Raw genomic sequence first — 14,103 nt, forward strand, 5'->3', positions numbered from 1 at the left:
CGCTCCAACAGTGGATTCACCATTGTTATCCTCAGACAGATATCCCTGATCGGTGCTACCTTGCGGCTAAGCGCCTCGGCCACCACATTGGCCTTACCCCGATGATAAAGGATCTCGCAATTGTAATCCTTTACCACATCAAGCCACCGATGCTGCCTCATGTTTAGATTCGGCTGATCCATGAGGTACCTCAAACTCTTATGGTTCGTGTAAATCGTACAACGAACATCGTAGAGGTAATTGCGCCAAATCTTGAGGGTGAACACGACAGCCCCCAGCTCCAAATCATGCGTCAGGTAATTCGCCTCGTGAGGCTTTAGCTGCCTCGATGCGTAGGCGATGACACACCCTCTTTGCATCAGAATTGTGCCCAAACCTAAGATTGACGCATCGCAATAGACCACAAAATCCTCCATGCCCTCTGGCAGAGGTAATATTGGTGCCTCACACAATCTCTGTCTCAGTGTCTCGAATGCGGCCTGCTGCTCAGGCCCCCAACAAAAGACCACGACTTTCCTCGTTAGCCTGGTCAGGGGTACGACTATCTTGGAGAAATCCTGGATGAATCTCCGATAGTAGCCGACTAATCCTAGGAAACTCCGAATCTTAGATGGAGACTTCAAAACTTCCCATCTCATCACGGCCTCTACTTTGGCCGGGTCCACTAAAATTCCATCTTGGTTGATGAGGTGCCCAAGGAATTGCACCTCGCGCAACCAGAACTCACACTTGGAGAACTTAGCATACAAGTTCTCCCTCCTCAAAGTCTCCAGAACCTCCCGCAGATGCTCCTCGTGCTCCTCCTGCGTATTGGAGTAAACCAAGATGTCATCAATAAACACTATCATATACCGGTCAAACATCGGTCTACACACGCGGTTCATGGGATCCATGAACGCAACAAGAGCATTGGTGAGCCCGAAAGGCTCCCCAGGGAGAACTACTCTGTCTAATGAATCCTTTGTCTAACAGCTCCTACAGCTTTATAGACAACTCCTACATCTCAGGAGGAGCCAGCCGATACGGTGCCTTGGCTATCGGGGCCGCACCGGGGACTAGGTCGATCCTGAATTCCGCCTGCCTCTCCAGAGGTATCCCATGAAACTCCTAAGAGAATACGTCCGTAAACTCATGCACCACAGGCACACCACCCACCGTCACCTTACCCACTTTTCGGGTGTCCATAAGATAGGCGACATATCCTGTGCAACCCTACTGAAGGTAACGCTTAGCCCTCGCTGCTGAACAAAACGTTGGTCCTTGCTGTGGCCTCTTGCCCTGAACTACCAACTCTCCCCCACATGGGGTCCTGATCTGAACCAACTGTTGCACGTAATCTATCACTGCCCTATTGGGGCTCAACCAATCCATACCTATAATCACCTTGTTCCCCCTCAATGGAATAGGAACCAGATCTACCAGGTAATGCCCCTCGAACAGCCTCAAAACACAGTCTCGATAGACCTTCGATGCTTGCACCGAGCGGTCGTCCGCAATCTCAATCTCTAGAGGGCAATCCAACATGCCCGAAGACTCCGGAAACTTCTAGCTAAGCGCAAGAGAGACAAAAGAACGGGTGGCACCCGAATCAAACAACACCTGAACTGGGATTTCGTTCACATGGAACGATCCTAAACAAGGCACATGATATATCAAAATCACAGTGACATAATATAAAAGCATAAGGATAAGAAGTCATACCCTTCACCACATCGGGTGCAACCCATGCCTCCTTAGCGGTCAGCTGAAATGCTCGACTCTGGACCACTGGAGCTTCCAACTTGGCCTTCCGGCCATCCACAACGCGTGCTGCCGCTGGAATCGATGCCACAGTCGGCGCCGCTGCCGTTGCTGCTGTCAATCTAGGGAAATTGGCCTTTTTATGGCTCTTCTGATTGCAATGTAAGCAAATCAGGTGTGACATCTGCATCACCGGAGTAGGGGCAGTACAATCCCTGCCAAAATGCCCAACCTTGCCGCACTTATAGCAGCCTGAACCCGACCCAGTGCGACAAGTTCCCTTATGTGACCGACCGCATTTTCCACAGCGGTCCCACACAAACTGGCCTTTCGGCCTACCATCGGATCCCTTGGGCTTGTTCCTTGAAGCCCCCGTCGTCTGCCCCTCCACTGCCTTCTTTTTCAAATGTGCTCTAGATCGATCCCCCTCTCCCTACCCATGGCAATCATGGAATCCAGGGTAGGGCAAGCTGAAAAACTGACATGCTCCTGGATGTCATCTCGTTGCATGTAATGGTAGCGGGTCCTCTTCATGTCCTCATCACCCGCATACTGGGGTATCAACAAAGCCCTCTCTTGGAACTTGGTGGTGATCTCTGCCAAAGTCTCCATAGTCTGTCTCATATCCAAGAACTCCCTGGCCAACTGCTGAAGCTCTATAGCTGGCGCAAACTCTGTTGTGAACCGGGTCACGAAATCCGACCATGTCATTGCCTCAATAGCCAAGGCTCCCAGAGAGTCATCAACCGACTCCCACCAGTCCCTAGCCCGGTCCCTCAAACACCCTGCTGCAAATCATACCTTCTACCCCTCGGGGAAGAAACTGGTCAGCTGTGCAGACTTAATGTCCGCAGTCCATCGTCTGGCAGCAATGGGGTCCTTCGCCCCGTGGAAATCTGGCGCACCACTCCCTCCGAAGTACTTAAAGGATGGTGTGCGTGGTCCTGACTGGCTAGCGGCCATGTCACTCCGGAACGCCCAGAGGCGATCCTCCATCACCTCAATGATCCTCTCCTAGATCGACCCAAAGATAACCGACGTCGCATCAAGGATACCCCTAGTTATCTCGGACGCAATGAACTCGTGTAACCCATCATCCACACGCTCGTATCCTACCCCCGAACCCGATCCTAACCTAAATCCTGAACCTCTTGCTCCATGTCGTGTGACCACCATTCTAAAAAATAAACATACGAATGTCAGGGTCACTTATACTTTCCAAGTTTCCCGGTTCCATCTAGGCCCTCCTTGTTTCGAGTACGGATCCTCTGCTTTTAGTAGTACGGACCCATACTACCTTCCACATCTATCCGTACTTTCCCCAAGAATTGCTTCGACTTCACCCAGTCCTTTTTTTCCGATACCCTTTTCACTAACCACAACCTAGGCATCCTTAGGGCACTCTCCGACCTACTCTTCGCCATCAGTTGCACTAGGAGTCCCCACCACCTCCCATAACTAGCTTGCGGATACTGCTACATATCCGCTCCTTAGTTAGTTGAAGCTGGTCAGAACACCCATAACACAAAGCAAGCAGCATTGGTGCATTGAGTAACCAAACCAGGCATAACATACACAGGCCATCCTACTGCTGCCTAAATAGTCCTAGCATACTATCACACTGCGAAACCGATGGCAGAAACGTTCTGGGGCAGAGGATGTCATGTAAAGTATCACAACCAATGTACATAGTAAGCACAGTAAACACAACCATTACATTATTTAGAAGTATTTACATTTGTTTGAAAGTAAAGTTATACATGATTATAGATGTATACATCCAAAATGAACAAAAGTAAAGACGAGGCTGCTAAAATACTCCGTCTTCTCCAAAAGATTGTGGGATACCTGTCTAACGAGGACCCAAGAATACAAGCAGTTTTGAAAATATCAGCATAAAGCTGGTGAGTTCATAAGCGATTTGTTTCTGTAAAAGAACAAGTTTCCTTTGGTTTTATGTAAAAGTTGTTATCCAAGAAAATCCGATATTTTCTTATATGAAAAGTTGAGTTGTCTGTTTGTTACACTATCTTGTTATGAACAGTTCAGCAATCCCAAGAAAAACCCTTATTTTCCTTAAAAGTTTGTAGTTGGTTATCAATTCGGAATGCAGTGTACAAGTATCTACCACACTTAAAATGTTTGTGTGAAGTTTCCTAAAATCCTGGTTATCCTTGAAAGGTATGTTAGTTTTAACACGTATATAAAACTATTGTGTGATAAGTAAACTAATTCTTAAGGTTATTACCTTACTAGGTTCATTATTACCAGCAAGTAAATCTCTGTTATCTAAATTGCGAGTTACATAACCATACGATAGACTAGATATGGCAATAAGAAGTCCAGTATCATTTTATGACTTTTGTCACCCATAGACCTGCCGGTCCCACTGTAGTTAGCAGTGATGTGCGGGGTAGTCAGCCCGGTATAAAGTTATACTGTATAGAGTTATACACTCAAGTCACGCTATCCGTCGAGGAGATTCTGGATATAAGGGCGGTCCTCCACTCGCGTATCTCCGTGGAGTGTTTCAGAGGACGTGTCTCTAATTTTTAAGATTAACAAATTTACAAGTAATAATGTGGAAAATCCTGTTTAAGTTCTAGTTACAAAGGGGGTCCTCCACTCGCATTTCTCTATGGAGTGTTACAGAGGACGTCTAAAGTTCTAAGATTAATGATTTTAACAGTAACTAAGTGGAAAATCATTTGTGAAATATACAATATAACACTATATAATAGGATTTGCAATCAGTTTGAATTATACTCTGCAAGTCAAACGGTTGGTTAATACGATTTCGACTGTTAAAAGCATACGAAATATGAAACAATTCAAATGAAATAATAAGTTTGACTACAATATATTCTTGTACTTTTTCTTGTAATCCACCCCCCCCCCCCCGCCACCTGAAAACATTGAAAACACTAAAAAGGTGTAGGGGTATGAACTCACCAGACGAGGAATGTGCCGGTTAGGATGCTAAGTGTTAGTTAGGGGCTTGAATACACACGAGCTTCCTATGTAACATGAGGAGATACATAATTGTATCTAATTAGACTTTTAACTACCATTTAAATAAAACAATACACTCCGAGGCGCGAAAATACTTTATTTCAAGTGATAGGAGTGACCCGGGTAGCATCTAAGGATGTGTAGGGCCTAGATAAGGATTTTACTGTTCAAGAGTAAGCCCTTAGGAGTATTTACGGTACAAAGACCATCTCCCCATGATTTTACAGCCGTAAACTCATGGATGGTCTGTTCTTGGATGATTAAGGGTCTTACATTGCTCAAGGGAAGGTTCTAGGGTTGATTCCATGGCTTAGGAAGTGATCGGGACTTGAATTGACCTTGGAAAAGGAGTTACGGTTTTTGAAGGACACTTGGGGAGTTTAATATCCTAAAGACATGAGTTTACGGCCATAAACTCATGTTTTTCCATGAATCATTTGTTTTGGTGGTTGTAGGCTAAGCATATAAAGTATCAGACCCAATTCTAAGCCATACAAGGTGTTAAGGGCACTTAAACACCCCATTGAAGGTGTTTATGGTTTTGGGAGACCTTTCGAAACTGTAAACTCATGTTTAGCTCATTTTTGCATGGTTTGGTGCATCACATGAAGGAGTACAAGGTTCTAGGCACTCATGGAAGCCTTTGGAGGTGTTTAAGGGGCAATTTAACACCTTAAAAGGTGTTTATGGTCCTTGAAGGTGTGTTTATGGTCCAAGAATGTTCTTGGACCATAAACTCATGTTTACTACCCAAATGATATGATTTTGGTGTTCAAATCTCGTACATGCAAGTCCTTAAGCCATATCTAAGCACTAGAAGGGACTTGGAAGGGTTTTGGGGCTTCAAAACCCCCTTTAAGGGAGTTCACGGTTTTGGGAGGTGGTCTTAAACCGTAAACAATTGTTCTTGCGTGTTTTGGGTAATTTAAACTTAGATTTGCAAGCTTAACAAATTAAACAATAAGGTAGGGTAGATTACTTACGATTTTAGGAGCTTGAAGAGGCGTTTTTGGATCAAACTTGAGTTTTAGTGAGAGAGTAGAGAGAGAAAGTTATGAGGTGGTGGTAAAAAGCTAAATTGATGTTCACTCATCCTTTATATAAGGCTTGAGTTTGTGGCTCGGTGGACATCTACCCGATACCGACGTTAAACGGGGTTTACAGATTTACCCGATTTAATTATCGTAACCCGATGTGGTCGAAACTAAAAATTTTCCAAATAAAAATTTGTGGCATTTTCACATGTTTCAAATGGGTTTGCACACTCAAGAGGTCATAATGAAAGTCTCAATTTAATTAACTTAATCCAAAAATTAACGAGAAAATTAAAATACAAACGGTTTTACTGACGGAAACGGCTTACCATGACGGAAAAGTTTTCGGATTGTCACATTATCCCCCCGTTAGAGGGAATTTCATCCCAAAATTTAGAATTAAGATACAAATCATGGAATTGGAAAGAGATGCATATATTTTTGTTTCATCGAGTCTTCGCGCTCCCAAGTGAACTCGGGTTCCCGCTTGGCATTCCAGCGAACCTTCACTATCAGGATGCGACTTAGTTTCGTACATTTGATCTCTTGGTCGATGATTTCGATTGGTTCTTCCACAAAGTTCATGTATTCATTGATCTCGATCTCATCAAGAGGAATCACGAGGGTTTCATCAGATAGACACTTTTTAAGATTTGAGACGTGGAAGACAGGATGGATGTTGCTAAATTCTTGAGGTAGTCGGAGTTTATAGGCTACAGGACCGATCCTAGCGAGGATCTCAAAAGGTCCTATGTACCTTGGGTTATGTTTTCCGCGCTTTCCAAAGTGTATCATGCCTTTCTAGGGCGAGACCTTCAACAGGACACGATTTCCAGCTTGAAATTCCAAGGGTTTTCGTCGTTTATCAGCGTAACTCTTCTGTCTATCTCGTGAAGCTTTCAGTCGTTCTCGGATTTGGATGATTTTCTCGGTGGTTTCACGGATGATTTCAGGACCAGTGAGAGCACTTTCAGGGACTTGACTCTTGGCTAGCTGTGTGTCCCCTACCTCGGCCCAGCACAGAGGGGATCTGCACTTGCAACCGTAGAGGTCTTCGAACGGGGCAACCTTGATGCTAGTGTGGTAACTGTTGTTAGACGAGAACTTGATCAAAGGTAAATGGGTGTCCCACAACTTTCCGAAATCACTGAAACTTGCTCTCAGCATGTCCTCCAGGGTCTGGATAGTTCTCTCACTCTGTCCATCAGTCTGAGGAAGATAAGTTGTACTTATATCTAACTTAGCTCAAGAGCTTTCTGAAGGGACTGCCAAAACCTCGAGGTAAACCTGCTATCTCAATCAGAGATAATGGACACAGGCACACCATGCAGTCGACTATCTCTTGGATGTAGATTCGCGTGAGTCTTTCCATCTTGAATGATTCTTTAATCGGAAGGAAGTGAGCGGATTTTGACAAACGATCGACAATTACCCAAATGGTATCGTACCCACTCGGAGATTTGGGGAACTTGGTGATGAAATCCATGGTAATCATCTATCATTTCCATTCAGGTATCTCGGGCTGCTGGAGCAGACCCGAGGGCTTCTGATACTCGACCTTTACCTTGGCGCAAGTTAGACACTTGCCCACGAAGGTAGCGATTTCAGCCTTCATGTTTGGCCACCAGTATTGTTTCTTGAGATCTAGGTACATCTTATCCGAACGTGGGTGAACAGAGTATCTGGTCTTGTGAGCTTCGTTCATAACAACTTCCCTAAAACCTCCGAACTTTGGGGTCCAGATTCGATCCATGAAACGATAGACTCCGTCACCTCTGATCTCAACTTTCTTATCCATTATCCTCAAGGCTTCATTCAACACGTTCTCTAGTTTTAGGGTTTCCAACTTGGCTTCTCGGATCTGTACGGATAGGTGGGAATGAATGGTCATCGTTAATGTCTTCACCTTGCGGCTTGAACTCTCCTTTCGACTCAGGGAATCTGCTACCACATTGGCCTTGCCAGGATGGTAGCGGATTTCACACTCTTAGTCACTGAATAGCTCTACCCATCATTGTTGCCTCATGTTTAAGTCTTTCTGGTTGAAGATGTGCTGCAGGCTTTTATGGTCAGTGAATATCGTGCACTTAGTTCCGTAGAGATAATGTCTCCAAATCTTCAGTGCGAAGACCACTGCTCCTAACTACAGGTCACGAGTCGTATAGTTAACTTCGTGTGCCTTCAGCTATCTCGAGGTATAAGCAATAACTTTTCCTCTCTGCATAAGCACACAACCTAAGCCCTGATTAGACGCATCGCAATAAACAACAAAATCCTCTACTCCTTCGGGCAGGGACAGGATAGGTGCACTGCACAAGGCTCACTTCAATGTTTGAAATGCTGTTTCTTTCTTCTCACTCCAATAAAAGAGTACACCTTTATGCGTCAAAGTAGTTAGGGGTTTGGCGATTCTGGAAAAAATCTGAATGAACCTGCGATAGTAGCTAGCGAGACCCAAGAATTGACGGATTTCTGTGGGTGTCTTCAGTGCCGACCAATTCTCTATTGCCTTGATTTTTGATGGGTCCATGTGTATACCCTCCTCGCTTACCACGTGACCAAGGAAAGCTACTTTCCGAATCTAGAACTCGCACTTAGAGAACTTCGCATACAACTTCTCCGTTCTAAGTATTTCCAACACTAACCTCAAGTGTTGTTTGTGATCTTCTTCGTTTCGGCAATAGACAAGTATGCCGTCAATGAACACGTTGACGAACTTGTCCCGAAATGGGCCACACACCTGGTTCATCAGGTCCATGAACACAGCCGGTGCATTGGTTAGACTGAAGGGCATCACTACGAACTCATAGTGACTGTATCGAGTCCTGAATGCTATCTTGGAAACATCATTCTCGTGGACTCGAAGCTGATGGTACCCTGATCTTAGGTGTATCTTCGAGAAGTAATTGGCTCCCTGGAGTCGATCAAAGAGGTCATCTATTCGAGGAAGAGGGTAATGGTTTTTGACGGTCAATTTGTTCAACTCGCGATAGTCTATACACATTCGAAAGGATCCATCTTTCTTATTCACAAATAATATTGGGGCTCCCCAAGGTGAGGAACTCGGTATGATGAACCCTTTGTTGAGTAGCTCATTGAGCTGGCTGGATAACTCCTGCATTTCTGCTGGAGCTAAGCAGTATCGAGATTTGGCTACAGGATTAGCTCCAGGAATTAGGTCGATGCAAAACTCAACTTGCCGTTCGGGAGGAATTCCCGGGAGCTCCTCGGGAAAGACATCAGGAAAGTTGCAGACTTCGGGGATTCTCTCGAGGTTATTAACTTCCTGTTTCTCGTTGATTACATAAGCTAGAAATGCATGATGCTCCTTTCGCAGAAGCTTTTGAGCGTTGATGCAAGATATGATGCGAAGATTGGAATTAAGTTTATCGCCGTAAATCTTGAGAGTCTGGCCAGAGGGGAGATTGAGACGAATGGCTTTTTCATAACAAAGGATATCATCATGATTGGGACACAAACAATCAATGCCAATGAGAACATCAAAGCTCTTTATGGAAACTGGCATTAGGTCAATGGGAAAAGAATGATCGTTTAGGGTAAGGGTGCAGCCTAAAAATATATCGTTATTGTTCTCTTTCTCACTGTTAGCCATCTCAACTGTAAATGTTTCAGTTAATGGTTGGGGATTATGTTTAATAAGATGTTTGAATGAATGGCTAACAAAACTTCACTCAGCACCAGAATCGAAAAGGATACTAGCATAAGAGTTGTCGAGAAGGAACGTACTCGAAACAACGGTGGGATCAGCGACTGCCTCCTCTCGTCCCATAGCTAGGACTCTCCCAGTGTTACCAGCTGTTGCTGCCTTGGGGCAGTTTCTCTTGAAATTCCCGACTTCACCACATTCGTAGCAGGCCTTTCCAACACCCACTCCGGAAGATTGATTTGTTGATTGGGTTGGTGCTTTGTAGAATCGAATTGTATGCCCGTTTTTACCACAGTTGGAGCATGACAGGTCACGGCAGGGGCCAGTTTTATGATACAAGTTACACTTGCCGCATCGGGGAAGGGTACCCACATACCTACTAGTAGGTGTTTGAGCTGGGGATCCGACTGCAGAAACAACAGCATGGGTAGTAGCAGCGTGGACTGCCACAGTTTGCTGCTTTTTCGAGGACTCCTGTGAAGAATGACTCTTCTTCTTCTTCCAAAATTTTCTTTTCTCAGCACTCCTCCTTGTCGTTTAGGAGTCGTGGCCGCTTCCTCAAGGTCATCACTATGGTCAATCAGATTCTGCGCTAGGCATTTGGCGCTGTCGTAGGTGTCTGGCTTCACAGCCAAAACGTTACCCTTGGTTGGTTGAGTCAACCCCCATATGAATCTCTCAATATTTTTACTCTCTGGGGTAACCATACCTGGACAGATAAGCACTAAGTCATCAAATTTGGAAGTGTAAGCGACGATATCGGAACCCTTCATCTTCAGGTTCCAGAGTTCGTGTTCTAGCTTCTGCGTTTCGCCCCGAGGGTAGTACTTCGCAAGCAGAAGCTCCTTCATGATCTCCCAACTCATAGCATTGGCTACAGGTAGGGTTAAGGATTTGACTCGGCCATTCCACCAAGTCAGGGCTTTATCGGTGAATGTGCAGGCGGCGAACTTCACCTTATCGGTTTCAGAGCAGGCATAGATTTCGAAAATAGATTCGATTTTCTCGAACCATCGAGTTAGGGTAATGAGACCTCCAGTGCCATTGAAGGGCGTAGGTTTCACATTCATAAAGTCCTTGTAGGAACACTCATTCCGGTGTTCTTGACTACCTTCCTGGTTTTGAGGCTGAGTACAACCTCCTGGCCCGCTTGAACCACCGGGGTTCATCTGTGATATAGCAACAGCCACTGCAGTAGTAACAACTGTTTGGAACATTGAGGGATCAAATGGAGAGGGAGGTGGTGGTGGAGGAGGATAGTTGTTCTTTGAGCTGGGTCTTTTCTTTAGAGGCATCTTGATCTAAAATAGCCAGGAAATAGAGGATCATAAGTCCTCGGAATTGAATCAAGAGATATGGAACAAGAGATATCTCATTATGACAGATATAGAGTTCTATTAAGCGATAAAGCAGGAAAAAGTTATCAAAGCAGATAAACTATCGCTAAGGAAGGAGTAAGTAACAATACTCAGAATGAATTTCTACAACGTATATCGGTTTTGCCTAAAATACTCCCATAGTATTTTATGTTTCGCTGCAACGAAGAATCATTGTTTGGATATTAATTAAGTTTTAGGCATGCTGCACACCACAGTCACTCCCAAGCACATGTTGGCCGTGTCTCGAATGAATATAGTTGATCAGGCTATATTGACCCTAGACACGACTACATAACTGCCCAGGTTTAGCCGTAGCGCACAACACCCAATTACTTATGTTTTGTTCTACTCGAGGTTACAGTTTCTGGCGGTTAGGTATTCTTGTATACTTTTGAAAAATACTTATATTTTAAAGTATACTTTTAGTTCAGAGCACTTCGGCCCCTTTAGTGTTTATAGTCTTATACCATGTAAGGTTCGGTATACTTAATTCACTATAAACAAGGGCTCTGATACCAATCTGTCACACCCCGAAACCGATGGCGGAAATGTTCCGAGGCGGAGGACGTCATGTAAAGTATCGCAACCAATGTACATAGTAAGCACAGTAAACACAAACATTACATTATATAGAAGTATTTACATTTGTTTGAAAGTAAACTTATACATGATTATAGATATATACATCCAAAATGAACAAAAGTAAAGACGAGGCTGCTAAAATACCCCGTCTTCTCCAAAAGATTGCGGGACACCTGTCTAACGAGGACCCGAAAATACAAGCAGTTTTGAAAATATCAGCATAAAACTGGTGAGTTCATAAGCGATTTGTTTCTGTAAAAGAACAAGTTTCCTTTGGTTTTCTGTAAAAGTTGTTATCCAAGAAAATCCCTCATTTTCTTATATGAAAAGTTGAGTTGTCTGTTTGTTACACTATCTTGTTATGAACAATTCAGTTATCCCAGGAAAAACCCTTATTTTCCTTAAAAGTTTGTATTTGGTTATAGATTCAGAATGCAATGTACAAGTATCTACCATACTGAAAATGTTTGTGTGAAGTTTCTAAAAGCCTGGTTATCTTTGAAATGTATGTTAGTTTTAACACATATATAAAACTATTGTGTGAGAAGTAAACTAATTCTTAAGGTTATCACTTTACTAGGTTCATTATTACCAACAAGTAAATCTCTGTTATCTAAATTGCGAGTTCCATAACCATACGATAGACTCGATATGGCAATAAGAAGTCCAATATCATTTTATGACTTTTGTGACGCGTAGACCTGCTGGTCCCACTGTAGCTAGCAGCGAGGTGTGGGGCAGTCAGCCCCGTATAGTTCTATACACTTAAGTCACACTCTCCGTCCAGGAGATTCTGGTTATAGGGGCGGTCCTCCACTCGCGTATCTCTGTGGAGTGTTTTAGAGGACATGTCTCCAATTTTTAAGATTAACAAATTTACAAGTAATAATGTGGAAAATCCTATTTAAGTTCTTGTTACAAAGGGGGTCCTCCACTCGCGTATCTCTGTGGAGTGTTACAGAGGACGTCTAAAGTTCTAAGATTAATGATTTTAACAGTAATTAAGTGGAAAATCATTTGTGAAATATACAATATAACACTATATAATAGGATTTGCAATCAGTTTGAAAACTAACTCTGCAAGTCAAACGGTTGGTTAATACGATTTCGACTGTTAAAAGCATACGAAATATGAAAAAATTCAAATGAAATAATAAGTTTGAGTACAAGATATTCTTGTACTTTTGATTGTATTCCCCCCCCCCCCCGAAAACATTGAAAAGACGGAAAAAGGTGTAGGGGTATGAACTCACCAGACGAGGAATATGCCAGTTAGGATGCTAAGTGTCAGTTTGGGGCTTGAATACACGCGAGGTTCCTATGTAACATGAGGAGATACATAATTGTATCTAATTAGACTTTGAACTACCAATTAATTAAGACAATACACTCCGAGGCACGAAAACACTTTATTTCAAGCGTTAGGAGTGATCCAGGTAGCATTTAAGGATGTGTAGGGCCTAGACGAGGAATTTACTCTTCAAGAGTAAGCCCTTAGGGGTGTTTACGGTCCAAAGACCATGTCCCCATGAGTTTACGGCCGTAAACTCATGGATGGTGTGTTCTTGGATGATTAAAGGTCTTACATTGCTCAAGGGAAGGTTCTAGGGTTGATTCCATGGCTTAGGAAGTGATCGAGACTTGAATTGACCTTGGAAAAGGAGTTTACGGTTTTTGAAGGACACTTGGGGAGTTTAATAACTTAAACACATGAGTTTATGACCATAAACTCATGTTTTTCCATGAATCATTTGTTTTGGTGGTTGTAGGCTAAGCATATAAAGTATCAGACCCAATTCTAAGCCATACAAGGTGTTAAGGGCACTTAAACACCCCATTGAAGGTGTTTACGGTTTTAGGAGACCTTCGCAAACCGTAAACTCATTTTTAGCTCATTTGTGCATGGTTTGGTGCATCACATGAAGGAGTACAAGGTTCTAAGCATTCATGGAAGCCTTTGGAGGTGTTTAAGGGGCAATTTAACACCTTAAAAGGTGTTTATGGTCCTTGAAGATGTGTTTATGGTACAAGAATGCTCTTGGGCCGTAAACTCATGTTTACTACCCAAATGATATGATTTTGGTGTTCAAATATCGTACATGCAAGTCCTTAAGCCATATTTGAGCACTAGAAGGGACTCGGTAGGGTTTTGGGGCTTCAAAACCCCCTTTAAGGGAGTTCACGGTTTTGGGAGGTGCTCCTAAACCATAAACACTTGTTCTTTAGTGTTTTGGGTGATTTAAACTTAGATTTCCAAGCTTAACAAATTAAACAACAAGGTAGGGTAGATTACTTACAATTTTGGGAGCTTGAAGAGGCGTTTTTGGTTCAAACTCGAGTTTTAGAGAGAGAGTAGAGAGAGAAAGTTATGAGGTGTTGGTGAAAAGATAAATTGAAGTTCACTCATCCTTTATATGAGGCTTGAGTTTGTGGCCCGTTGGAAATCTACCCGAAACCGACGTTAAGCGAGGTTTACAATTTTACCCAATTTAATTGCCGTAACCCGATGTGTTCGAAACTACAAATTTGGCAAATAAAAATTTAGGGCGTTTTCACATGTTTCAAATGGGTTTGGACACTCACGAGGTCATAATGAAAGTCTCAATTTAATTAACTTAATCTAAGATTGACAAGAAAAATTGAAATACAAACAGTTTTACTAACGGAAACGGATTACCGTAACGGAATG

This window comes from Lactuca saligna, chromosome 3 (assembly GCF_052625555.1).
Source record: "Lactuca saligna cultivar CGN05327 chromosome 3, ASM5262555v1, whole genome shotgun sequence".
NCBI classification, from domain to species: Eukaryota; Viridiplantae; Streptophyta; class Magnoliopsida; order Asterales; family Asteraceae; genus Lactuca; species Lactuca saligna.